Source organism: Scyliorhinus torazame, chromosome 11 (assembly GCF_047496885.1).
Source record: "Scyliorhinus torazame isolate Kashiwa2021f chromosome 11, sScyTor2.1, whole genome shotgun sequence".
Lineage (NCBI taxonomy): Eukaryota > Metazoa > Chordata > Chondrichthyes > Carcharhiniformes > Scyliorhinidae > Scyliorhinus > Scyliorhinus torazame.
Genome location: NC_092717.1, coordinates 121,091,168 through 121,118,885, shown reverse-complemented (window position 1 = coordinate 121,118,885; position 27,718 = coordinate 121,091,168). Strand labels below are relative to the sequence as shown.

The following is a 27,718-nucleotide window of genomic DNA, read 5'->3' as shown; positions in this document are numbered from 1 at the left end:
CCTGGAGATTTGAACATAGTGTCCTGGAGAACGCAGTCCATTTTCGGTCTCCAGATGAAGTGGTAAACAGCTCGAGTGATTGTCACAGCGCAGTAGTGAGGAATGGGCCAGCCATGCACCAAGTATAGTAACACTGAGTGCCTCACACCAGATGGCCAGGTATTTGCCTCCAACGGAGAGGCATTGATCCCACATAACGAGTTTTTGCTTCATTATACCTACTTGCTCCTTCCAGTTTCAAACACATGCTCTTGTCTGTCTGAACCATATCCCCAGCACCTTCAGGCCATTTTTCTACATTCTCCTCTTTGGTGTTCCTCCGCTCTTAGAATTGAACATGTTGAGGGAAGTTCTGTTATTATCGTGGGGGTTGGGGTATCACGCTTAACTTGATTGGTTGGAGTACTTTTAAGATAGGGGGTTCTGGGATTTATTGCATCCATTTACAAATTTCATTATTCTTTGTCATTCATTTTGCTCTTGTAGAAGTAGCTCCATTACACCTTGGGTAAGGATGGAATATATTACGTAACCTGAGAACATGTTATTGTCTGCACTTGCAGCCCGTGACAGAAACTAGGCTTAGGGTCGGTGGTGGACTATCTACACCAGTGTTTTTCAAACTTTTTTTCTGGGACCCATTTTTACCAACCGGCCAACCTTCGCGACCCACGTGGCCGGCCTTTGCAACCCACGCCGGCCGGTCTTCGCAATCCACCATTTTCTCTGACCTTGAATGTGAGAGGTGAGCCTACTTGGTCCTGATTACCTCACTCCAATCAGGATCACAGGAGGAAAGCGTGGATTTCGTACCTTTTAAAATCTGAGTAGCTCTCCTGGTGACTGATCAGTACAGTAACTCTTCAAGCGGATGAAGTCCACAGTCATTGGGATTAACTAGTCACTGTTTCGATTCAATGCTTCAATCTAGTCTAAAATGTCAGCAAAAACTCCAGTACACAGAGGGCGACAATGTGATGATTTCCCATGTATTTCATTATATCCCTTGCCAAACATTCAGTTCTGTCCATGATTAAACCATGAGGAATATATACTCTCTCGAGATCATTACAGTAATTTTTAGGGATGCAAAACATATGGAGGTCATAGCCCTGTTCACCATCGGTGATTACCATGCAGTCAGCCGCCGGCATGCCACAATCGCACTTTTGACGCCGGGTTCAGGTCCCAGCACTCGCGGGCCGCATGCGCAGTGCGCCCGCATTTTTTTTAGCTGGTCACGGCCGGTATTGTTAGAGCTGCCCGTAGCCGACATTGTTAAAAGCTGGCTGTTGCGCAGGAATTCCCGGGATCGGGAAAACCGCGATGGCTGGCTCCGCGACCCACCCACAGGTCGCGACCCCCACTTTGAAAATGCCTGATCTACACTGTTCGAACTGTCCTCTTGCACTGCTGTTGTCTGTAGATGCTCTTGACCTAATAACTCTTTTTCTAAACATGTTGCTGCTGATAGTTTCAAAATGCTGTCCAATTTCCATTGACCTCACTATACTGCATATGCACTGTGGGGAGTAGCCAATTTCAAATGGATGCAATCATATTTCATTAGTACAAAGAAAATGTTACTTTTGGCTATGCATTGGCGGATGCTTTAGGCCCTCCGGTTGCGATCCCCTGATGTAGGAAATAATATTAGGGTCACTGATTTGAAGTGACAGAATGAGTTGCATTCTATCCTTATTGAAGTATATCAAAATGTTACTGGTACATAGGAACAGGGGTAGGCCATTTGGCCCTTTGAACCTGCTCCAACATCCAATAAGAACATGGGTGAACTGGTTGTGATCTCAGCTCCATTTTACTGTCTGCCTCTCATAGCCTTCGACTGTCCCACAAACATACAAATTAGGAGCAGGTGTAGGTCACTTGGCCACTATAGTCTGCTTTGCCATTCAATAAGACCATGGCGATTGTAACCACAACTCCATATTCCCGCCTATCCCCTTTTTGTCCCCTTTTTTTTGAAGAACATGGTGATGTTTAGAATATCCTGAAGTGCTTTGCAGCCAATTAAATACCATTATATTCTACCGAATAAAATCTGTCTAACACTGCCTTAAATAAATTCAGAGACCCAGCCTCACTATTTTCTGAAGAGAATTCCACTCAGAAAGGTCCTTTGGGAGAAAAAGCTTTACCTCATCTCTGTTTAAAAGTGAGACTTCTTATTTTTAAACTACATCCCTTAGTTTTAGTCTCCTCCACAAGAGGAAACATGGTGTTTGGGATTGAATTTCATAACCTGTCATTATTCTGTGGACATAATGAGTGGCTATTATTGTATGCATAAATATTCATTTATGTATATCGTGCTCCATGGTTGAGTGAGATTACTGTTTGGTATGTAGGAGGTGAAGTTTTGAAGACAATCACTGAGATTGGTGAATGTTTGGGGGAGGGGGTGGAGATATGGCTGCAACTTGCTCAGTGGGAAGTGGAGGCCATGATTAGTGTGTATGCTCGTGGGGAGGTTGGCAGATAAATTTCAGTTGAAGGTGGCAGAAAAGAAGAGGTTTAAGTCTTGATGATTTGGGGGAATGTTTTTGCTGACTGTCACTTAAATGCGCAAGAGCTCCAAGAATGTTGCAGCTGTGTGTCTCGACAGGTGGATGTGAGCAGCAGTAAATTAGCATTTTTATTTCCGAAAGAAGGAAGTTTTCAGGGGGCCAGGGGTATGCTTTAGTATCTGAGGTTACATAGTTTCCTTCGCTGGATGTTTGTCGTCTTTGTGTAAATGCCCATTCAAAGAGATGGCTAATCTGAGCAGGTTTGGGGTTCAGCTGATAATGTGGACCAAGATGAGATTAATGCCAATTTTGGTGAGGAAGGATAAAATATTACTTGCATTTATTAGGCATCTATGTACCGGGATAACTTTGAGATAATTCTGGGAGTGTTACATCATTTAGACAAAATGACAAAGGTGAGTTTTCTGATATTACAGTGAGGCTATCCGGGTAGTGGGGTGTAAGAATTTTTAACCTTGCGGCTTGGGGGCAGTTGTTGAAAGTGAATAACTTAGATGAGGAGTTGAAAGAATCCAATAACCTCCATTTGTATAGTTCATTGCCTCAGGGTGTCCCAAAGTGCTTTACAAGTAATTAAATACTGTTGTGCTCACAATACTTTAATGAGATGAGAGGTGAGATATTGCTCATTGTTTTTAGTTGTTAGGTGAAGGATCAGCCAGGACACTGAAGAGAAGTCTGCTGTCTCTTTGAAACATGGCCTTGGGTAGGTGGAGTCTTGGTTTAACACCTCATCCAAGAGATCATGTAATTGCCAGTGCAACACTCCTGCAGTACTTTATTGAAGTGTTAGTCTGGACTATCTGCTCAAGTCTCTGGAATGGGAGTTGAGCCCACAACATTCTGACTCTGGCAAGAGTTCTACCAACTAAGCCACAGCTGACTGACTCCTTGCTCATGACAGAATTAATATAAAATGTACGAGAGCCCATTCACTGGGTAACTTGCTTGAGGTTTTTGTTTCTCCACAAGGGACGGATTTTCAGTAGCTTCTACAAGTTTCAAAAAAATATTGCTTTTCATTTTTTTTCATGCCATATAACTATTTGTCACAAGTAGGCTTCAAAATGAAGTTACTGTGAAAAGTCCCTAGTCGCCACATTCCGGCGCCTGTTCTGGGAGGCTGGTACGGGATGATACGACTGGTGGGCTGTATCTCAAACAACAATGAATCAGACTACAGGAGGGAAATAAATCACTTGGTTGCATGGTGTACCGAAAACAACCCCTCTCTAAATGTCGAAAAGACCAAGATGCATTCTTTTTTAAATAGTTCTGTCCTTATCTTTATTTTGGTGAAGGGGGATTAAACCTATTTAAGGTGCTGTTTAGGCTGTCAGCTGGATCCTTGACTTCCTCACCAACAGACCGCAATCTGTCAGGATAGGCAACAGCACCTCCTCCGCAATAGTCCTCAGCACCAGGGCCCTTCAAGAATGTGTGCTCAGTCCTCCACTATACTCCTTATACACACATAGCTGTGTGGCAAGATTTAACTCCCAACTCAATCTATACGTTTGCGGATGAAAATGAAATGAAAATCGCTTATTGTCACAAGTAGGCTTCAAAATGAAGTTACTGTGAAAAGCCCCTAGTCGCCACATTCTGGCACCTGTTCGGGGAGGCTGGTACGGGATGATACGACTGGTGGGCTGTATCTCAAACAACAACGAATCAGACTACAGGAGGGAAATAAATCACTTGGTTGCATGGTGTACGGAAAACAACCTCTCTCTAAATGTCGGAAAGACCAAGGAACTGATCATCGACTTCAGGAAGCGCAGCACGACACATACTCCTGTCTGTATTAATGGCTCTGAAGTGGAGATGGTCGATAACTAAGTTCCTGGGGGTCACCATCACCAACAGTCTGACCTGGTCCACTCGCGTTGATGCAACAGTCAAGAAAGCCCAACAACCTCTCTACTTCCTAAGGAAGCTAAAGAAATTTGGCATGTCTGCATCGACTCTCTCAAACTTCTACAGATGTGCGATAGAGAGCATCTTATCCGGCTGCATCACAACCTGGTATGGCAACTGCTCGGTCTAAGATCGCAAGAAACTGTAGTGTGGTGAACTCAGCCCAACGCATCACACAAGCCTGCCACCCCCACATTGATTCTGTTTACACCTCCCGCTGCCTCAGGAAGGCAGACAGCGTTATCAGTGACCCCTCCCACAGAGGCATTGCCTTCTTCCAGATCCTTCCATCAGGCAAAAGGTACAGAAGTCTGAAGACCCGCTCATCCAGACATAGGAACAGCTTCTTCCCCAAGCTGCAAGAGTCCTCAACAACTCATCCTCGTACTATGCTGCTCTTGCTCATGCCTTTGCTCTGTTTGGCCACTTGTTCTGCACTGTAACCAATCACTGTTCGTCGATGTACCTGTACCATTTGTCAATGTTCTCTGTTGATTATTCTTTTTCGCTACTTTTTTTGTCTACTATGTACGTACTGTGTACCGTCCCTCGGCCGCAGAAAAATACTTTTCACTGTACTTCGGTACATGTGACAATAAATCAAATCAAATAGTTTAGATCAATTTGCAATTTTCAGGACAAATGGTTCAAAGGTAGGAAGATGATTGAGCAGGCGAGATGGAGAGGAGAAAGGAGAGTGCTGAGGTAGGAAGGGAAATTCCCATCAATGGAAGTAGTGGTGATCAGTTTAGGCAGGTAGCTGTCTATCAATGGAAGAGAAATACAGTCAGTGTGAAGATTATACTGTGGATAGGCAATGCAGTTAAGAACGTTGCTCTTAATAGGAAAATAAAACCATAAAGGGGTTGTCTATAATCTGAAATTACAGTCAATTTATGGGATCTGGGTGGGTGAGGAGCGTGACAACCAGTTAGGTGAGTTGGAAGGGAATTGCAACCAATGGTGACGGAATGGGAGATGGAGCCTGTGGTGGATAATTGAATCCACGACCTTATCTTGAGCAGGAATTAACAATTGCTGCCCAGTGTGGGAATAAAGGGGCTGCAAGGTTGTTCAACTGACGGGTGGAGCTGAAATGTTGCCCAACAATGCAAAATCTGAGAACTTCCACCTTGTGAAGGGTAAATTTACTTAGAATCATAGAATCCCTACAGTACAAAAAGAGGCCATTTGGTCCATTGTGTTTGCACAACTCTCTGAAAGAGCACCTTACCTAGGCCCACTCGCTCACCCCATACCCCAGTAACCCCACCAAGACTTTTGGACATTTAAGGGACAATTTACCATTACCAATCCACTTAACCTGCACATCTTTGGACTGTGGGAGGAAACCAGAGTATCCGGAGGAAACCCACGGGGAGAATGTACAAACTCCACGCAGTCACCCAAGGAATTGAACCCCGGACCCTGGCGCTGTGATGCAGCAGTGCTAACCACTTGTCACCATGCTACTTGGTGAACTACACCATTGCCACAATTCTGGTCATTGGATTTTTTACTAGTCAGTCATTGCTTTTCATCTTTTGCTTTGCCATGTTGCACAACTGCTTCTCTGTTGCTAATTATCTGACTGCTTTTTTGACATCCCTTCCTAGGTATAGAATTGTAGATCTAAATGACTGATTGCAATATGTTCATTCTTTAAATCAAAACTAAAAATATTTATTCTCGTCCAATTAAATATTAGGAAAACTGAAGCCATTCTTTTTGGTACCCCTTCCAAACTTCCTAGCTAATGACTCCACCCCTCTCCTGGCAACAATTTGACATTAAAACCTGTCTGTTTGCAACCTTGGAGTCGCATTTAATCCTGAGGTGAGTTCTGAACCCATATTTGTGCCATCTGTAAGACTGCCCATTTACTCTTCCGCATCATTGCTCAACTTTGCCCCTGTCTCGGCTCATCTGCTGAAGCCCTTATTCGTGCTTTGGATACCTCTAGCCTCAACTTTCAAGGAAACAGGTAGCACAGTGGTTAGCACTGTTGCTTCACAGCGCCAGGGACCCAGGTTTGATTCCTGGCTTGTGTCACTGTCTGTGCAGATTCTGCACATTCTCCTTGTGTCTGCGTGGGTTTCCTCCGGTTTCTAATTCTGGTCACTTGTATATTCCTAATCGTAATTGCTCCACCATATTGGTGGCTGTGTTTTCAGTTGCCTAGGCCCCAAACCCTGGAATTCCCTCCCTCCATCTTTTGTTTTAGAAAATATTTTATTTAAGCATTTGTAATTTTCACAGTTTAAACACTTTAACATTTCTTAAACAACCGCGTGGGCCGACACACGCAAAAAACATAAGAATAACATCCCCTACTACCCCCGCCCTATTTCCTAATTACCCGTATATTAAGTATTAAGTTCCCTATTCTTGTCTTGCACTACCATGCCTCCCATTTTCCTTAATCTTTTCCAGCCTGAGAAACACTGCCATGTCGCTGACCCACACTCCTGACTTTGGAGACTCCGAGTCCCTCCATCCCAGCAAAATTCGTCTCCGGCCCACCAGGGAAGAGAAGGCCTGAACATTGACCCCCCCCCCCCCCCCCGGGCCCCCGGAACTTTCTATACCTCAAATATTGCCAATTCTGGACTCTTGAGTCACCCTCCCTTCCAGGACCTCTGACATGACGTCCACAAATCCCTACCAGAATCCCCTCAACTTCGGACACGCCCAAAACATATGTACATGGTTCACCGGGTTTCCCCCACAGCGTCTGCACCTGTCCTCCATTTCCTTAAAAAACCTACTCATCCGGGCCACAGTCATGAGCCCTATGAACCACCTTGAACTGGATCAGGCGAAGACTGGCACACGACGAGGATGAATTGACTCTCCTCAGCCCATAGTGCGACTTCCAACTCTTCCTCCCACTTTCTCTTCACCTTCCCGATTGGGACCCCTTCCCACTCCATCTCCATCAATTCCTTGTATACCACTGAGACAGTCCCCTCAGGAGGAGGCGAGGAAAGCTTGGAACTTGCCTCCGTACAAAATTCCGTACCTGTAGGTACCGAAACCCGTTCCCACCGAGCAACTCAAACTAGTCTTCTAATGTCTGTAGGCACGGGAAACATCCTGAATGAAGAGATCCCCAAATCTCTCAATCCCTGCCCACTTCCACATCCTAAAGCCCCCATCCAGCCCCCCTGGAACAAAACGGTGACTGTCACAGATCGGTGACCACACTGACGCCCCCTCCAATCCCATGTGCTGACTCCATTGCCCCCACACCCTCGGCTGCCACCACCACTGGGCTTATGGAGTACCAAGCCGGTGAGAACGGCAGGGCACCGTTAATAAAGCCTCCAAACTCGTACCCTTACAGGATGCCGCCTCTACTCACTCCCAAACCGACCCCTCCCCCACTTCACTCCCCCATTTCCTGACCATCGATATGTTGGCCGTCCAGTACTACTTGATGAAGCTCAGGAGGGCCAAGCCACCCGCCCCGCAGCCCCGTTCTAGGAGTGCCTTCTTCACCCTCTGGGTTTTACCAGCCCACACACAACTCGAGATCACCGCATTCATTTTCCTAAAAGAAGGTCTTGGGGACAAAAATCGGGAGACATTGATAAAAGAACAGCAGTCTCGGGAGGACTGTCATCTTCACCGTCTTTACCCTCCCCGCCAGTGTCAGCGGGAGCGTGTCCCACCTGCGGAAGTACCTTTTCATCTGATCGACTGCTTTACCCAAATGTAACTTGCGGAACTGCCCCCAATGCGTAGCCACCTGAATCCCCAAATACCTGAATCTCCTCCCCACCACTTTAAAAGATAACTCCCTCAGTCTCCTTTCCTGCCCCCGTGCCTGAATCGCAAACACCTCGCTCTTTCCCATATTTAGCTTGTAGCCTGAAAACCGTCCAAATTCTTCCAGCCATCCCCCACCCCCCCCCCAAACGGGTCTGTGATATAAAGAAATAAATCGTCCGTGTAGAGCACGACCCTATGCTCCACCCCCCTCTCACTATTCCCCGCCAAACATTCGATGGCCTAAGGGCCATTGCCAAGGGCTCTATGGCCAGGACAAACAGTAGTGGGGAGAGCAGGCTTCCACGTCTTGTCCCCCTACAAAGACTAAAATATTCTAACCGGACCCGGTTGGTTCTTGCGTTCGCCACCGGAGCCTGATATGGCAACCGGACCCAATCCACAAATCCCTGCCCAAACCTGCCTAGAATATCCCATAGGTACTTCCACTCCACCCAGTCAAAGGCCTTTTCTGCATCCATGGCGACTACCGCCTCAACCTCGCGCTCCTCCGCTGGCATCATTAGAACATTTAAAAGCTATTTAATGTTGAACGTCAGGTGCCTGCCCTTCACAAATCCCATCTGGTCCTCCCCAATTACCTCTGGGACACGGTCCTCTCTACGTGTGGCCAAGATCTTTGCCAGCAATTTAGCGTCTACGTTCAAAAGGGAGATCGACCTGTATGATCCACAGCTCTCTGGGTCCTTATCCCGCTTCAAGATGAGAGAGATCGATGCCTGTGATAATGTTGCAGGGAGTCCTCCCAGCTCCTTAGATTCATTAAAGGCCTTAACCAGGAGCGGCCCCAGTAACCCAGAAAACTTTTTATAAAACTCCACTGGGTATCCATCAGGTCCCGGAGACTTACCCGATTGCATCGCCCCCAATCCGTCTATCATCTCCCCAAGCCCAATTGGGCCCCCCAGACCTCCCACCAGCTCCTCATCTACCTTTGGGAACTCGAACCCCCCCAAAAATTGCTTCATACCCTTTATAAAGTCGACTATAGAATTTGCGAAACACAACATTTACCGCCCCGGGTCCACCACCACCTTTCCCCCTCATATTCTTTACTTTCCCAATTTCTCTCGCCGCCACATGCTTCCTCAGCTGATGTGCTAGCATCCTACTAGCTTTCTCCCCATATTCGTATATCGCCCCTTTTACCCTCCTCAGCTGCCCCTCTGCCTTACCTGTGGACAAGAGCCCAAATTCCATTTGAAGTTTCTGACACTCCTTCAGGAGCTCCTCATCCGGAGACTCCGCATAGCTCCTGTCCACCTGTAAGATTTCACCTACCAGCCTGTCCAACTCCGCCCGTTCAGCCTTCTCCCTGTGGGCCCGAATCGAGATAAATCCCCCTCTGATAACTGCCTTCAATGCTTCCCAAATCATTCCTGCCGCGGTCTTGCCTGTGCCGTTGCTCATTTATGTATCCTCGAATGGCCTCCCTCACCCGCTCACAGATCACATCCTCCGCTAACAGCCCTACATCTAACTTCCACTGCGGACGCTGGGTCTTTCCTGTGCTCACCCGAAGGTCTACCCAATGTGGGGCGTGATCAGACACCACGATTGCTGAGTATTCAGTGCCCTCCACCCCCGCTAACACTGTTTGGTCAAGTACGAAAACGTCTATCCTGGAATACACCTTGTGCACGTGGGAGTAAAATGAATACTCCTTACTACTTGGCCTCCCGAATCTCCACAGATCCAGCCCACTCCCCCATGCGCTCCATAAACCCCCGCAACTCTTTCGCCATTGCTGGAACTCAACCGGTCTAGTCTCGGATCCAGAACCATGTTAAAATCCTCCCCACCCCCCATAATCAGCTGGTGCGAGTCGAGGTCCGGAATCTTCCCCAGCACCATCCTGACAAACACGACATCATCCCAGTTTGGGGCATATATATATTCACCAACACCACAGCCATTCCCTCCAACATCCCACTAACCATAATAAATAATCTACCCCCCGGGTCTGCCTCTATTTTTCCCACCTCGAATGCCATCTTTTTATTAACCAGAATTGCCACTCCCCTTGTTTTAAAGTCCAATCCCGAATGAAATACCTGTCTGACCCATCCCTTCATCAGTCTAACTTCAGTCTCCCAGCTTCAAGTGCGTCTCTTGCAACATGGCCACGTCCGCCTTCAGCTGCCTCAAATGTACGAACACACAGGCTCTTTTGACCAGCCCATTCAGTCCACGAAACATTCCACGTGACCAGCCTGGTTGGAGGGCACCCTACCACCCTCCCCTGTCGACCCTTCCTAGGCCAGCCCTTGGCCCATGCCCCGCATCCCACCTGGCCCACCCCCCGACAGCTGCCGTCATCCACTCTCCTCCTCCAACACCCTAAAAGTCCCCTCCTCGTCAGCAGTCTACTTCTCCCCCCACCCCTCCTTCCTGCACCCCCATCCCCCCCCCCCCCCACCAGGTTAATCTTCAGCTCACCCCCCACTTTGCTTCCGTGAACTAGCCCTCCCAGCTGGCCTTGAGGCTCCTGCCCCGGCGAATAGCATCCTACCACCTGGTGGTTCCCCTCGTCCCACCCCCCACTCTTAGTCTAAGTTCCCAGAACAATAGCAAAAGGAACAAAAAACAAACAAGCAATCCCTCCCAAGGTCCAAACACACAGGTCCACCCCTCCTCCCTTAACAGAATCTTATCTAGTCAAACACCTTCAAACTGAGCCAAATGGAACAGACCAAAAAAAAAGAAAAAGGAATTATACATGCAGAATCTCTAACAATTTTTCGAACATCGCAAGTTAAATTACAAAGTTAAAAGACTTAAGGTTTTTACAAAGCAAAACATCCCTCCTAACTCAGTTCTCCACAGTCAAGGTTCAATGTCCTTGTTTTTCCACCAGATTATTGTCCTTCATAAAGACCGCCACATCCTCCGGCGAGCCAAAGTACAGCTCCTGATCCTCATAAGTCACCCATAGAAATGAAAAATGACAATGAAAATCGCTTATTGTCACAAGTAGGCTTCAATGAAGTTACTGTGAAAAGCCCCTAGTCGCCACATTCCAGCGCCTGTTCGGGGAGGCTGGTACGGGATTTGAACCATGCTGCTGGCCTGCCTTGGTCTGCTTTAAAAGCCAGCAATTTAGCCCAGTGTGCTAAACCAGCCCCTTTGGACTGCTTTACCCAGACGGGCTGGGTAAAGCAGTCCAAACTTTATTTGCTTCTCACAGGGCCGCCTTGACGTTATTAAAACTCGCCGCCCTCTTTGCGAGTTCTGCTCCCAAGTCCTGGTACACCAGGATCTCAGCATCTTCCCACATGCACCGTTCCGTCTGCCTGGCCCACCTCATGATGCATTCCTTATCTGGAACAGATGCAGTTGTACCACCATCGCCCTCGGGGGCTCATGCTTTTGGGGCTTACGCATAAGCGCCATGTGAGCACTGTCCACCTCCAACGGTTTGGGGGACCCACCCTCCCCTATCAGCTTCTCCAGCATCTCCCCCACACATGCACCGGCATCCGTTCCTTCCTTCCCCTCTGGCAGACCAATGATCTAGATATTCTGTCTCCAAGAACGGTTCTCCAGATCCTCCACTTTCTCCAGCAGTCGTTTCTGGTGGCCCTGTAGCATCCTGATCTCCGCTGCCATCGTGGTGGACTGCTCCCCTCGTTCTGCCTCACGCTCCTCCAGCTTCTGGATCGCCTGTCACTGGGTCGTCAATCTTTCCTCCACACGGTCAACCACTGCCCTGATCGAGTCTACCGCCCAGGCCAGGTCCTCCACACACTCCTTGCGATGTTGAATGAACTTTTCAGTCAAGAAGTTCACCAACTGGTCCGTCGACCATTGAGCTGGCAACGTCAGACCCTGCGTCCCTGCCATTGCCTCCTTCGAACTCTGGTCCTTGCCTCCAACCAACTTTTGATTCCTCCTTTTTCGATTTTTCCCTGGGCGTAGCTCCATAAACTAGGGGTCACCTCCTTTTCCTCTCGTTTTTACACCTTTATTTCGAAAAATTCCTGTGGAAATCCAGCTTAAAAGCCACAAAAAGACCACCAAGAGCGGGAGCTGTCAAATGTGCAACCTTTCACTCCATGGCTGCCACCGGATGTCCTCCCTACATCATTTTACCCTTGTACTTGGCTTTCCTCCTTTAAGACACTATTAAAAGCTCTACCTCTTTGACAAGCTTCTGGTCATCTGACCTAATCTCATTCTGTGGCTCAGTGTCATACTTTGTTTTAATGCTCCTGTGAAGCATGTTAAGATGTTATTGTTCGTTATTGCCCGTCCATGACGCTCATTTTACTACTTTGATTCACATTTTCTCCCCCACACTGCAACTTTTGCCCTTTGTTTCATGGACCTCATTCCTTCAGCCATTCAATCATTCATGATCGTAGTTTCTGATATTTTTAGTTTTGATTTCTGTTTAAGCACAACCATATTGTAATCAGTCATAAAGATGAACAATGCTTAATTTGACAATTCTTTTTATTTCACAGTTACTGATTCCTTTTTGGAATAAATACATTTTTAAAATTGCATGCCTATGGGAAAGAGAAGGGTAATAGGTTTCATTGGATAGCTCTACCAAAAAGACATGATGGGTTGTGTCATTCATTATTCAGAGTGCCATTTGGGGTTGGCAAGTGACGTTAAATGACCCACAATTTTCAGTTGACAACAGAAAGCTCTGACTCCTACTATACTGTTGGAATCCTGTGACCGCTGACCATTTTTAACATGTACACGATTAAGATGTGTTGTGAAAAAGGGGAAAAAACATAAATGCTCTTAATATTAAATTTACTGACCAGCAAGAAAGAACTTTGCAAACTCATGGTAATTAGTTTTGAGTGCACATAGGTCCAAGGCCTAATATTAGATGGGGATTAATTTTTAAATGGGGAAAAAATAAAGCAAAAAAAAGACCAGGACTGGGGATGGATACAGGCTTGAATTAGCAGAGGTGTAGAAGGTCCGGAAGGGCCTGATCCAACATAATTGAAAAAATATATTGCAGCATCTGTCCCCATGGAGGATTCATCACCCTGCCTTATAGCAAAGAGGAATTCTCAGAGCATCAAGCACCCTATTCTCAAGGTCCATCTAGTCAACCATTGCTATTTTTGTTTGCATTCATTGACATTTACCATGGAGATGCTTTGTAGTGGTTTAGTCTGTGTCCTTGGTGCGTACGGCTTATTGCCTGGGCCTGGCTTTGTTCATGGTTTTGCACAGCGGGTGGTTTGAAGCGGACTGGGAGGGGGAGGGGAAAGTAAATGAGATCAGCTGGGGAGAGACTACAGCAGAGAACAGTGGATTTGGGGGGAGGGGAGAGGCAGAGTCTTTTGGGAGCAGAAGCTGCGGTAATTGCAATTCAAATAATCGTGTCTGTTAGTGGTAGACATGATATTCAGCTGAAGGAGTACAGGTTTGAAGAGCGGAAAGTTGCAACCTGTTTAATGCAATTACACATGTGCATGAAAGTGTGTGTTTGAGGGGATAAGTGCACAATAAACAGCAACACCAAGATACCAGATCAAAATAGCCATATTCAACTTTATACATACAGCATGGAATATAACTCGGTTATGTAGTAAATTGCTTGCTCCAATTGGAACTCATAGAACCATAGAATCCCTACAGTGCAGCAGGAGGCCATTTGGCCGGAGTCCACACAAGCCCTCTGAAAGAAAACCCTACCTAGGCTCACTCCCTCACCCTATCCCTGTAACCCCACTTAACCTGCACATCTGGATACTAAGGGGCAATTTTACATGGCCAATTCACCTAAATCTAACCTGCACATCTTTGGACTGAGGGGAAACCGAAGCATCTGGAGGAAACACACACAGACACTGGGAGAGCATGCAAACTCCACCATCACCCAAGGCCAGAATTGAACCCGGGTCCTTTGCACTGTGAGGCAGCAGTGCTAGCCACCATGCCACCCTAACTCATTATAGGAATAGTAATGCCTGTATATATGCTAACCATCCCTTCCCTTGAGTATGTTTATTTAAAAATTAATGTTCAATTCTCATTTATCTGTCCGCTCTGGAATTTTTAATAAACTGACTGTTGGTCTTAGGAAAGCCTAAATAATCAGTGACCTTGGTTGGCAGTTGTGATTTACAGCAATGCAGACAAAAAATAAATTGGTATACTTGTACCGGTAATACCAGTTGTGGGTGATGTCACTTGTGGATCAATCTGACTGGAAAGGTATGACCTCTACCATTGAAAGCTTCTAGCGGCGGTATGGTGGCACAGTGGTTAGCACTGCTGCCTCATAGCAACCGGGACCCGGGTTTGATTCCAACCTCGGGTGACTGTGTGGAGTTTGCACTTTCTCCCCGTGTCTGCGTGGGTTTCCTCTGGGTGCTCCGATTTCTTCCCACAGTCCAAAGATATGCAGGTCAGGTGGATTGGCCATGCAAAATTGCCCTCTAGTGTCCAAAGGTTGGGTGGCGATTCAGGGCTAGAGCAGGGATTGGGCATCGGTAGGGTGCTCTTTTGAAGTGTCGGCACCGACTCGATGGGCCGAATAGCATCCTTCTGCACTGTAGGAATTCTATGAAGCGTCATTAATTTAAAAAGAAATAGAATACACATTTAAGACTGAAGCTTTTGAAATTTGTCATACTTCATTGAATGTGCTGGAAAGTTAAAAAAAATATTCCATTTTAAAACCAAGTATTGATTCATCCTATGAGTTTGCCATCAGTTGTGGAAGAAAACTTGAATCTTGCTTGCACCCAGGGAACTGACCTCCCAAAACCCAAATTAAAAGACTGATACAAAAGTGTTTTAAGAGAATCGCACAGCGAGTATAGAACATATATACATTATTGATTCCAATGCTGTGCTTCGAAACGGAATACTAGGAGCACGAATGTTGCGATCAAAAAGGCAACAGGTCCATGAGCCAAGAAAGTGACTCCATTTAGAACACAGGCAGAGAAAGTAATTCCCAACTGCAATAAATAGTTGGAGGGGTGGGAGGATCCGCCTTGAGTTATAATCTGTGGGCTATGTGGTCACCGAGGACAAAATAGAGAGCTCCTCTTTCAAGGAAGAGCTGGGCATTGAAACCCACAGTAGAAGAATTTAGCAAAGCTATTAACCTGCTTGCCATTGGCAAAGCTCTAGGTATTGATGCTATACTACCTGAACTCTCAAGCACAGGGAACCTGTACTCCTACAGTATCTGCACAACCGTCTCTGTTTCTGCTGGAGGAGGGGACAGTGCCTCAGGATATGCAAGGTAATGATCAAGGCATCTCCCTACTGAGCATTGTTGTACAAATCGTCCATGTTTCCCTGGGATAAACTGGGTGTTCTTCTGATTGTGCTCAGCCTGACCTCTCCAGAAGGACAACTGCAAAACTACATGGTGGCATCTTAGATCGAGCACTGGTACCCCATACATGATATAGTTCGAGTCAAAGATCTGTGATGATTGTATCACTCGATTCTTGCCTGCTGAATAGATAATAGATTTGTTTGATTGATGATGAATATCCACATTGCACCGAGGTATCAAAAAGACCAAGAGAGATGGACAATGGCTTGTTGCTAAAGTAACCTGATCGAAAAGAAGAATTCCAAGTGCAGCTCACAAACAATCTGGACAATCTTCACATGTATAACTCCATTCTAGAACAGTGGAATGAAGCCAGCTATACTACACTGTTGTTCCCAGATCATTAGGTTCAAGCATTGTCATCATCAGGACTGATTCAATGAAAATGATACTCCAATATGTAACCTCTTAGAACAAAAAGCAGCAGCTTTCATTGCCTGGCAGAACAGCCCAAAGTCACAAATCCAGAAGGTAGCATTCCAAAAACTCATGGTAGTCCTCAAAAGAGAAATCTAAAGGATAAAGGATGTGATAGGACAAGAAAACATCACAGATTCAACTACATGCTGCCTTCATGATGTGTAAAGCTTATTTGTCAAGTCACTAGGACCATCTATAGGACCATCTATAGAGCAAGATCAAATGAACAAAATCTCTTTCACTCACAGGATGATGTATGTCTTAATGCCATCCGTCACCACTGAAAGGAATATTTTCAACCTCAACACTAAATCCGTACTGGAACAAGCAATCAAACAGATGACGAACAACAACATCCTACAGCCCCAGATGGTATTCTAACTGACGTCTTCAAAGCTGCTGAGATTTTGCTGACATCAGGACTACCTATGGATTTGGTCAACTAAATATTTTACCTCCCATATATGCTGAAGAAGAGACTCACATTTTGAGCACTTCCAATACTTTAACAGCAACCTCTCGACTCTCGCCATTGATATCCAACACTGGATCAGCTGTGCCAGATTCCACAAACTACAGTTGCAGCATACACAGTTATTGCACCTCTCCTGTACTGCAGTAAGACCAGGGTTGTGTATGAGGTTCCATCAGCAATGGTTCAATGAGAAGACTGTTGAACAAATGCAAGTGCCCTTTTGAAGCCAAATCCAAATGTATTCAAGCAAAACTCCTGAAAAGTCAATTTGACCATCTGGACACTGGCTGGAAAGTCTCTCCCCTGCCTGGTCCTGTTTTCTCAACTCTCAAATGACCAAAGCTCTGAGGAGGACAAAGGAAATGATTTAAATGTAGGACATCCTGCCCCATGTTTCCAATGATGTGTGGGTCAAGAATTGGTCTGTTTGGATCCTAGCAGAATTTACTGAACCAGCGTATGTCAACCTCAAATTGACGGAATGGCAAGGATGACCATATATAATCTGACACTTTTTTTACACTGAATACTGCTTTGCTCTGCATAATTAACCACTGAAAGGAAGAAGATATTTGTTTCACTTTACATAACACTACTCTTGTCTCTTGTTTTGAGTGGATTGCACAGTTTGAAGTGCAGTTTTCATTGTCTAAACAGTTGTTTACAGGAAATTGCACTCACCTTGCAACTTGATTTTCTTTTTCCTTTGCAATTTGTTACCCGTCAGTGCAAATGTAACTTCAGTTTGTGTTAGAACTATTTACTGAAGTGTTGCTTTGTTCAAACATTAATTCATGCAAAACATTTTTGATGTGTATGGAAGTCAAGATGGGTGATTGTGAGGGAGCAATCTCTACAGTTTTGAATTACAATACTGTATTTCAGATTTTGACATGTACGTTTTAAATTAGATATTTGTAAAAATTCTTCAAACTTCATAATGACTGGATGTCTTCTTAACCTGGTGTTGTAAGACTTCTTACTCTGTTCATAATGACTGGTCATTTAATGAACATTACCTTTCAACATGAACAGCTTTTTAAAAAAAAAAAGGTCAGGCTGTGAAAGCAGGCCTGATTGATAATCAGATTGAACAATCAGAAGGAGACATTGAACTCCATATTATGGAGAGATGGTTTGCCCCCACCTCACCCCTCCTTGCCAGCCATATCTGGCTAAATTGCCTGACAGTGGGACTTCCACCCCTCACTAGGGAGAGTAGTCTTCCCCCCTCGGGAGTTGCCAGACAATCCATTTGGCTGGCAGCGCTAAGACCTCATTAGTGGATGTTGCCTGGATTGCAAACTGTCCCAAGAACAAGGCCAAATGAATCTCGGAATAAGATAAGTCTTGGGTATTGAGAGGGGAGGGATTGGGCAATTTAGAAGAGGATGGGGTGGCGGTGGGTATTGGGGAGCAGTAAAATGATATATTTGGGAGGTGTACCGTGATGTGCAAAGGGCACTCCCTGAAGTTTGCATCCACCTTCTGCCCATTCTTTTTAAACAAAAAACTTTTAACAAAAGCTGCCTGTCCACCCCTGCCCGACTGCTCATACCCAACCATTTTGTATGGGCAGTGTACTATCTGGATCAGTTGGCCTGTTGGCAAACTCAATTTACCCTTGATTATTTAAATATGGTGGGCGGCTGCTGATTTCATATTATGGGGGTTGAGCTCGGGGGTGGGCAGGGAGATGGTAGGGTGGTCACCCACTGTATTTTACATGTTCTCCTCCTCCCCCAGTGGGGGGATGGAAAATGCACCTCATTGTATTTGTGTAGTGAGACAGACAATTCTGTATTAGCATTTTGTAAATGTAGGGCATTATTCATGTGTTATATTGTGTCGTCTTTCTGATTTTGTTTGACAGTTTTACAAGTAGAAACCATCCGAATTTAGGAATAAATGTAACAAAGGTTCATCCTTTTGCTCACTCGATCCTAGAACCACTGCAGCAAGATGTGGCTGAATGAAGTTTTCGGCACCCATGATGTCTAAAACAGTTTAAGGTTATATTCGTGGTACTTGAATGTTGAAGCTCAAACTTGTTTATGTGCCAGTGAAAGTTAAATGTATTCCTATTGAACCTAATTTATTCCTGCTACATAATTTTGCTTTCAGCAAATGTAAGGTATTTTCTCTCTGGTCTAGAGAGATGAATGTTCAGTGGCCTGCCTTCTCATATCAAAATGTTCTTTTCTTAATGATATAAGGGTTCATTCTTCACAATGAGGCTTGTCACTTCAGATATTTGCTACATAAAGTTTATAAGAATTACACTCTTGCCTATAGAACCTAACTTTGAGAGAATGAGCAATAATGGACAGTTGCCTGAATTGGAACAGTGGCTACATTTGTGGTTCCCTGCCCTTTCACCGCTGTTGACTTGCTGTTTGAAATTGTAGAAATCCAACTGTAGTAAACTTTGTATTATCCGGCACTCTACCAACCCGCGTTCTCTGCTAACCAGAGTTTTTGATGTCTGCCAATACGATTCCTCACTTTGCCAACTGGAAGCAATTGCAACGTTTTTCAGAACCTCATAGCTGTATACTGTATTATTTAATACTTTAATTTATGTTTTAATGTACTGTTGAAGATTAGAAGTGAAAAGAATACTGTTCCTTTTTGAGTACTTGCTTATTTGTTCATGGTACGAGCAAGCATTCCATTGGTAAATGGAGCTTTCCATTAACCTGCATTTTTGATGAACTGATAACATCCATTCCCTGCGCATGCCGGATAATAATTTTATTGTCGAGTAATTGAACAAGAATGTTCTTCCAATTTTCAAATTGGTGAAACCTGAAGGCTCAGTGATTTGAGGTCCAGATAGCCTTGGGGTTTCAAGTGTCTTTATCTATGGTCTGATTTATGTTACGCAGTTCATGGAAATATAAAAATGGACATGCATCAGTGTGTGAAATTTGTTTTTATCTTTTAAAGTTACATTTGTTTGAAAAAAATGTTGCAGTATTTTTCACAGGTGTCTCTTGCAGGCTAGAGCAGTGTTTTTCAAACTTTTTTGCCCGGGGCCCATTTTTACCAACCGACGGCCTTCGCGACCCACGGTGGCCGACCTTCGCGACCCGCCATTTTCTCTTGTCTTTAATATGAGAGGTGAGCCTGGGCTTATTCTATAGTCTAGAGTAGCGAAGAATGAGAAATGACCTCATTGAGTCAGGCATTATTCTCTCAGGATTCTACAGAGCAGATGCAGAATGTAAGTTTTCCTCAGATGGGTGGTTTACAGCTTGGGAATATAGTCTGCAAATTACAATGCGACGATTTTAGACATAGCTGAGGAGGAATTACTTAACTCAAAAAAAGTATTGTGAATCTTTTTAATCTCTATACTTCACTATCAAAGAGAGTTCTACAGGCTCAGCCATTGAGCATATTCAAGACAGTGGAGGAAGACTGATTTGAATTTTTTTAAAAAATCTTCTCCTGGGTCAGCGAACTGACGTCAGGAGGAGGCGGTGTTTCTCTCTGGGTTCCGGCATGCGCACTGATGAGCAGCCGTCATTTTTAAAGCCGCTTGCAGTTCGCATTTCAAAAGCCGGCTGCTGCGGCCGTTGCGCCTGAACTCCCGCGATCAGGAACGGCGCGATGGATGGCATCGACACCCTCCCGCGACCCACCCCTGGGTCATGCCCCCCACTGTGAAAATGCCTGGGCTAGAGGATGAAATTAGGTTTGAACCCCCACTGGTATTTTGATTTAAAACATAACGGGCATAGTCTGGAAATTGCTGAATATTTAGATCATTGTGATGATAAAAGAACAAAGCAAATGTAATTTTTTTTCCCCCCATAGTTGAGGGACATGCAGAGCAAAGAATGTGATATTTTTAGCATTTAGTCCCATTATCAGTTTTTCATGTAAATAGAATCCAGAGACCATGTAGTGAGAGTTCATTTTTATGCCTTATTACCCTTGTTTGGATGGGGGAATTCTGGAATAAATTTCTTGCTTTTATTTTGAAGCTATTCCTGCTGAATTTCATTCTTGTCTAACCGATTCCAAAGGTCAGTTACTTTCTGAAGTTTAGAAATTAGAGGAATCTGGAATACTTTGTGTAAAGGAGCAGTTTCCAGAGCTGCAATTCGTGTAAACTGCTGATTGCCAGTGAAATCATTTACATCAGTGTGAATTTTTCCATGTTTGTTTTGACCACAAACTTTAAAATTATCCAGAGGTGTGGTCTGTTACTTCGGTCACATTATGTGCCAAGATAACAAATCGCACTGAACCAACTTTTGAAACTTTGAACTTTGTCAATTCCTAAGTAGGAAATTACTTTACAAATTTAGGGATAAACTGTAATGATGCAGAATGGCTTGTGGAAAAGCTTCTTGCGCTACAAATGGGAACTACCGGTATTAATAATTAATAATAAATATTAACTATTTGGCAGCAGAAATTTACAAAAAGCTAAATGGTGGTGCTGGAGAAGACTTTACCATTTGGTTGATGATGGGCAGTTACTGAAGGAACTGTCACTAATGTGGTATTAGAGATGATGCATCCTCAGCTGATTGGGCTCTAGCCATTTGTTGTCATTTACAAAATACTTTACATATCTGCACTCTATTTCATGACCTGACATTAAAAAACATCTTTGTCGCAGATTTTCCCCTCTTTAAAATTCTAGCAATACAACATTGAATATAAACATATCGGATTTACTCCATGAGCAAATATGAGCATGGAATTTTCCATTGAGAAAATTAAGAATAAGACACTTGCGAGAAAAGTGTTGTTTCAGTTCTGACCTTAACTCCACCTTTCCCCTATATTGCGAGAAAATATTCAAGGAGCATCATGTGTGAATTGGCAGCCAAATTATATTGACTATTAGTTAATGTAGAGAAGATTTTTGCAGTTTGCGCATCGTTGAATACATGTCCACAGCTTTACTTAATTTCTGAAGTGTGAGTGACATTTCTAAAAATACTAAATAAATGATGGTGTGGATAATCTTCATGAGTAAAATAACTCAGAGCTGAGCAATAAACTTCTAACTGGCTGCTGCCAAGATATCTTGCTTCCGCCTCTGCAGCAATGCTTTCTTATCCTCGACGTCAGGGTTTCCCAAACTGTTCCAGCCACGTAATCCCTTGACCTCCCAAGAGTACTGACGGAACCCCTGAGAAACATTCTTTGCTTAGAAATATTTTTATTCGACAAGTTTCCACCATACAAAAAAAAACAAGAACCCCAATGATATAACAAACAATCCCACCCAACCCCACCCCCCCGCCCCAACAGCCAACGGTAACCAACTCCCGAAAGTGCATGATGAACAAGCCCAAAAATTGTAGAACCCTTCCTCAGCTCGAACTTCACCGTCTCCAGGGTCAACAGTTCCAGCAGGTCCCCCCCGCCACGTTCAGGGTGGAGGCACAGGCTGGCGAAGCTGACCTCCACCCCAACAAGATCAGTCTATAGCGATCAGCAAGGCGAAGGCTAAAACATCCGCTCCCGCCTGCAACTCTGGCTGGTCCGACACCCCGAATACGGCTTCTAGGAGATTGGGCTCCATTTCAATATACAAGACCCCCGTGATTATGCTGAATACCATCCTCCAAAACCTTTCCAGCTTCGGGTAAGATGAAAACATATGAACATGGTTCGGGAGGCCCTCCTGCATTACTCACAGGCACACTCCATCCCCTCGAACAACGGCTCATCCTTGATTTGGTGAGATGCACCCTATGTACTACTTTCAGCTGTATCAGCTCCAACCTTGCACACGAGGTCGAGGAATACACACTCTGCAACACCTCACACCACAGTCCCTCACCCAACGTTCCCCACGCGCCTCTTTCCACTTTGCCTTAGTCCCTTCCATGGACACCCTCCATGGATCTTCCAGGTTTCTTCTGTAGATTGCCGAACAACCCCCCTTTCCAGCCCTCCCGCTAACAGCACCGCCTTCAGCGATGAAGAGTCCGGTGCTATCGGGAAGGTCGTGAAAACATTTCTTGCAAAGTCCCAAACCTGCATATATCTAAATCTTTCCCCTGCACCAACCCACACTTCTCTCCTATCCCCTCTAGGCTCATGAATTCCATTCCCCCCCTCAGAACAAATCCTTAATTTCCTTAATCTCTCTCTTGACCCATCTCCGAAACCTCGCATCTATCCTCCCCGGCTCGAACCCATGAATTCCCGCTGATCGGCATCTCCTCTGACCGCCATCAAGTAACCCCACTCTACCCGATCAAACGCCTTCTCTGCGTCCAGTGCCGCCACCACCTTTGTCTCCTTTCCCTCCGCCAAAGACAGGATCACATTCAACAACCTCCTCATTTGAGAATAGCTGCCTTCCCTTCACGAGCCCTGTCTGATCCTCCCCAATCACCTTCGGGAGACATCCTTCCAACCTTCACACCAGCACCTTTGCCAATATCTTGGCATCTACATTAAGTAGAGATATGGGCCTGTATGACCCACACTCCTGGATCCTTATCCTTCTTTAGCAACAACAAAATAGAAGCTTGCCCCATCGTTTGCGGCAGGACACCCCTACCTATCGCATCATCACATTCCCACCAAACGCACCGAAGTGTCCTTAAATATCTTATAGAATTCAACTGGGAGCCCGTTAGGCCCCGCTGCATTCCCTGCTTGCATCCTCCCAATCGCCCCCTTCACTTCCTGCTCCCCCACAGGCCCCTCCGAGCCTGCTCTATCCTCCTCATCCAGCCTCAGATACTCCCACCCGTCCAGGACCTCCATCATCCCCCGCTTCTCCCCTGGTAGCTCCGCTCTATATAGATCCTTATAAAATTCCTCAAATACTTTATTGGCCACCACCAGCTTCTGCATCTTGCCCCGTGCCCGAACTATCTCCCTCGCCGCCACCTCCCTCCGGAGCTGGCTGGCCAGCATACGCCCGCCTTCTCCCAGTGTTCATAGACCACCCCCTCCTTTTTGGCGCACCATTTTCCCTGTGGACAACTGGTCGAATCTTGCCTGCAACCTCTTCCTCTTGGCCGAGAGACCCGGGTCCAGGTCCCCCGCATACCTCCCATCCCTGTTCCCGTAACAGCCTCCCCGAACAGGCGCCGGAATGTGGCGACTAGGGGCTTTTCACAGTAACTTCATTTGAAGCCTACTTGTGACAATAAGCGATTTTCATTCATTCATTTCCATCTCCTCTCTGTTTTTGGTGCTCTTCTCTCTCCTCCTTGTCCACCTTAGCTTTGAAAAAAATCACCTCTTGCCCTTCCTCACTACTTCCTTCAGAGTCTCCCAAGCCACCGACAGCAAAACCTCCCCATGCAACTAACCCCCATATATTCCTCTCACCTTCCCGTCCCGTTCTTATCACAAAGCTCCGGTCCGCTAAAACCCCACATGCGGAGCATGGTCTGAAATCACAATTGCTGAGTACTCCGATCTCCTAACCCCAGCCAATAGAGCCTTCCCCACCATGAAGAAGTATCCTCGAGTACACCTTGTGTACCAGGGTGAAAAATGAATACACATGTCCGTCGGGTACAGAAATTTCGAAGGGGCCACTTCTCCCATCTCCCTCATAAGCCCAGTCTTGTTCCCTTGGATGTAAAACCTCCATGAGCCCAACCAACGCCTTTGACCTCCACCCCCCTAACCCCCCACCCGTGATTGGGTCAGCGAGCGCAGCTGGAACATGTCCACCTTCAGTTCCAACACAATGTTCCAGACCTCCTCTACTATCAGCTCATGGGTATCCAGATGGGGATGGCACCCAGCACCCTCTTCACAAACCCCGCATCGTCCCACTTAGAGCCATATAAGCTTTGCATCACCACTAACCTCCCCTCTAACGCACACATTACTATCATGCTGGTTTAGCACACTGGGCTAAATCGCTGGCTTTTAAAGCAGGCCAGCAGCACGGTTCAATTCCCGTACCAGCCTCCCCGAACAGGCGCCGGAATGTGGCGACTAGGGGCTTTTCACAGTAACTTCATTGAAGCCTACTTGTGACAATAAGCGATTTTCATTTCATTTCACATTCCTACCCACCTGATCAGTCACCATTTTGTCCACCAATACCGCTACTCCTCCGAACCCGACTATCGAACACTACTATAAAACCAAAACTCAAGACATGTAAACAAAAGTAAACAACCCCCCCCATTCAAGAGACACAAAAACAAAACCCTCCAGAAGAAAAAACACCATCCCCGCCCCCACCATCCCGTCTCCACCATCCAAGTCCCAATTCTCATCAGTCCCAGTCCTTCAGCCTTAACGAATGCCTCTGACGTCTCCACCGTCTCGAAATAAGAACCCCTCAAATTGTGCGTTACGCTCAACTTCGTAGGGTAGACCACTCCAAATCTCACTCTGCTGCTGTACAATATTGCTTTCACCCGTCCAAAGACAACCTGCCTTCTCGCCAGCTCGTCTGTCAGGTCTTGGTATATTCGTCTTCCCACTTCACCTCTTGTCTCTGCTTTGCCCAGCTAAAGACCTTCACGTGGAACCTGTGAAAGCATTTATGAGCTGCACGGTAGCACAGTGATTAGCACTATTGCTTCACAGCACCAGGATCCCAGGTTCGATTTCCGACTTGGGTCACTGTCTGTGCAAGTCTGCATGTTCGCCCTGTGTCAGCGTGGGTGCCTCCGGTTTCCTCCCACAAGTTCTGAAAAATGTGCTGTTAGATAATTTGGACATTCTGAATTATCCCTTCTGTGATATTATCATAAATGAAAGAACTGCAAGGGTTAATGTGATGTCTAAATCATCCTCTAGAGGGAGCTATATGTACAACTATACAAGGCATTGATGCTAAGCCTTGTGGGTGAGAGGTTGAGGAGAAAGCTAGAGAACAGACTGAAGGAAAGATAGTGTGAGTAAGATCAGATCATAGTTCATGTAATAGTGTAGAGATTAGTAGCAGATGAGTGTAGATTATATGTTTATTATCAACTATTATATAGGAGTAAGTGTCAAACCCAAATAAGTAGTGTTAATAAATTTATAACTTTGTTCAATTTAAAAGTATTTGTGGTCTTTTGTGAACACTACGCCAGCCATCCTAAAATTAGCAACACAAAGAATACCACACCTCCGTCTACTCGAACAGGCGCTGGAATGTGGTGACTGGGGACTTTTCACCGTAACTTCATTGCAGTGTTAATGTAAACCTACTTGTGACAATAAAGATTATTATTATAACCGCCCTTGGTGGCTCATTTGCTTTGGCTTCGGCATGAGCTACCAATGTGCCCTGTTGAACTTGTAGCGGGAGGGTTGTTCCCCCTCCCCCATCAACTCCGCAAACATCTTTGCAAAGTACTTGGTCGGCCTTGGACTCTCCGCCCCCTCAGGCAGGCCCACAACTCTCAGGTTTTCATTGATTGATTGATATTTATTGTCACATGTAACGAAGTACAGTGAAAAGTATTTTTCTGCAGCCAAGGGAACGTACACAGTACGTACGTAGTAGACAAAAGAATAATCGACAGAGTACATTAACAAATGGTACATCAACAAATAGTGATTGGTTACAGTGCGGAACAAGGGTCAAACAAGCACGTCATCCAACTTGCCTCTGAACCTTTGTTGGTTTCTACCACCCTCCGCAGCTCCTCACCCATCGAGGTGAACTTGTTTGCAATGTTGCGACAATGCCTCCTCCACCCCCTTTAACTTCTCTTCTTGCTCCTGCACTTCGACCGACATCTTCCATCACTGCCGCCTTTCCCGGGGCAATCACCTCCTCCACCCACTCTTTCATCGCAGTCATCATCTCTCTCCGAAGCACATCCATATGCTTGACGAACTCCCTCTCGAACTCTCCTGACATCACCTCAGTCAGAATTTCCACCATGAGGGGAGCGGTCCCATCCATCGACCCAGCCCCTGCCACCTTTCTTCCGACAGGACTCACCGTGAGGGGAGCGGCCCCATCCATCGACCCAGCCCCTGCCACCTTTCTTCCTACAGGACTCTCAGTCTCACTCGACGGTGGACTTTTGCCCGTTCTTTCCAGCACCATTGTTCTGAGTCTTTGACATTTCATGACTTCCTTATAACTTCCCACACCAACTCATTCACAAACTACCCCTGAAACCCGGCATAAAACCTGAGTCACTAGCAGGAGCCACCTAACGTGCGACCTCCACCTACATGCCACCATCGGAAGTCCCTGAACCCTGCTTTCGAGCCTTGTATAAGAATATTTTGTTATATTTGAGGTTGCCATGTAAATGTAACTGACTAGATTAAAAGTTACTGATCTATATTTCTCTGGTTTGGAGTTGAACATTGGCCACTGTGGAGGTACTGTTATCATCACTTTAAAAAAAAAATAAAAATAAAAACTACCCATGTCCCCTCTGTTACCTTTGCCTACATTCCCAGTTCTGACCTTCCTTTTTGGTCCACCCAATTTCTTCTCTTAACTTTCCCAGCATTTATTCTTTGAATATTGGTGACGCTAACAAGGTAGATTTTTCCTGCTCATTGCTGAATGCCCTGAGGGCAACGCGAGTTATGCACTGAGAGTCTGGAATCACATGTAAGCAAAGACCACTGAGTGATCATCCCTTCTCTAAAGGACATTAATGAACCAGTTAGGATTTTTATGGTGATCTGGTAACTTTATCTGTTGCCAACTCTCACGTTCCAAGGTTATTTCGCAACTTGCCACGGTGAGATTTGAACTTGTGAATACTAGTTTGCTAGCCCAGTACTAGAACCAGTGATATTTTTGTATCTTATGAATTGCTCTAGCGTACTTTCTATTTTGCAGAACTCTAGGCCAATGACATTCTGTGCCAATGTACCCTCGGGGTATTCCTCCTAACCTAAGTACTGTTGACCATTCCTTTTCTAACATCTCTGCTCATAATATCCCCTACTGCATTTTCCTTAGTTTTAAAAGCTTGCTGTAAAAAGTCCTTCGGTAACTATGCATCTGGTTGCCTCTTGTTGCTGTCCTCCTGTTCTTGCTCTGCATCATGTCTGCCTGAAGCACTTTTTTGTGTTTAAGGTGTGTGTAAGAAGTGTAGGTAGACTGCTGACACCTTTTGGAGTCATGGATCAGGATGCCTTATACCTTCAGGAGAAGAAAGAAAATTTAGAACACAAAATTAAATATGACTCCTTTGTTTTTTTAAATATCATCTGTATACCAACAATTATACAGCAGTTGATGTGCAGTGCTATATCAGTGAGAGACCAGTTCTACAAGCCATGTTGATAATGTCATACTAC

The 27,718-nt window shown here is 45.4% G+C and overlaps 1 protein-coding gene across 3 annotated transcripts in view; it reads left to right on the top strand.

The window, feature by feature from the left end:
- chd7 (chromodomain helicase DNA binding protein 7) overlaps window positions 1-27,718 on the top strand; it is a 378,323-nt gene that overhangs the window by 64,027 nt on the left and 286,578 nt on the right. The window lies entirely within an intron of this gene.